This window comes from Pterocles gutturalis, unplaced genomic scaffold (genome assembly GCF_000699245.1).
Source record: "Pterocles gutturalis isolate BGI_N339 unplaced genomic scaffold, ASM69924v1 scaffold43501, whole genome shotgun sequence".
NCBI classification, from domain to species: domain Eukaryota; kingdom Metazoa; phylum Chordata; class Aves; order Pterocliformes; family Pteroclidae; genus Pterocles; species Pterocles gutturalis.
The window spans coordinates 1-709 of NW_010107055.1; the positions used below are offsets into that span (position 1 = coordinate 1).

The 709-nt window shown below is 55.3% G+C and overlaps 1 non-coding gene across 1 annotated transcript; it reads left to right on the forward strand.

The window, feature by feature from the left end:
* Window positions 1-137: 137 nt before the first annotated feature.
* TRNAG-CCC lies at window positions 138-208 on the forward strand. Its single transcript has one exon. It is a non-coding gene; the product is annotated as a tRNA-Gly (tRNA).
* The last annotated feature ends 501 nt before the right edge of the window (window positions 209-709 follow it).

Sequence of the window (709 nt, forward strand, 5' to 3'; positions counted from 1 at the left end):
AGTGGGCCTGGGAGGGGGAGCGGGGCCGCGCTGCCGCCCACGCAACCCACGGGGGAGTGTGTGTGTGGAGGGCGATGTATCGTCACGCGTGTCGCGTTGCGTGGGCTTGATACTGCGCGGGGGTAAGTGAGGACACCGCACCAGTGGTGTAGTGGTATCATGCAAGATTCCCATTCTTGGCACCCGGGTTCGATTCCCGGCTGGTGCAGTGAAAAAGCTTTATCTTGCACTCTGTGCAGCAGCTGCAGGTATACATCCTAAATAATCAGATAACTCTGAGCTGTCCCAGAAGTCTGGGATTAAAGCCTGACAGAATGGTCCCTGCTGTTTTGTGTAGAGCTCATTTTGTTAGGAGGGCTATTACAGCTTTAGCAATATCTTTAAAAAATGCTTGTATCCAGCATCCCCTCGCCCTCTGCCAGCATCACCCCAGAGATCTACGGCTCCCCTGTGTGCCAGGGTGGGAAATAATCTCTTCTCTACAAGGTGCAAGTTTTTTCCTTATTTCTGAATATTTTTTAAAATTAAAAAAAAATAATCTTTCTGCAGATATCCACTCCTCCCAGAGAGCTCCAGGGCTGGCATCACTCACACCCCCTGCACAGGCGCTGGGGTCGGGGGGTCACATCAAGACCTCCCTGCGTTGCTCAGCATGTGGGGGTGCCCGCGGGGCTGGGGGGCGCGCCCCCCCCCCCCCTGTGGGGGGGCC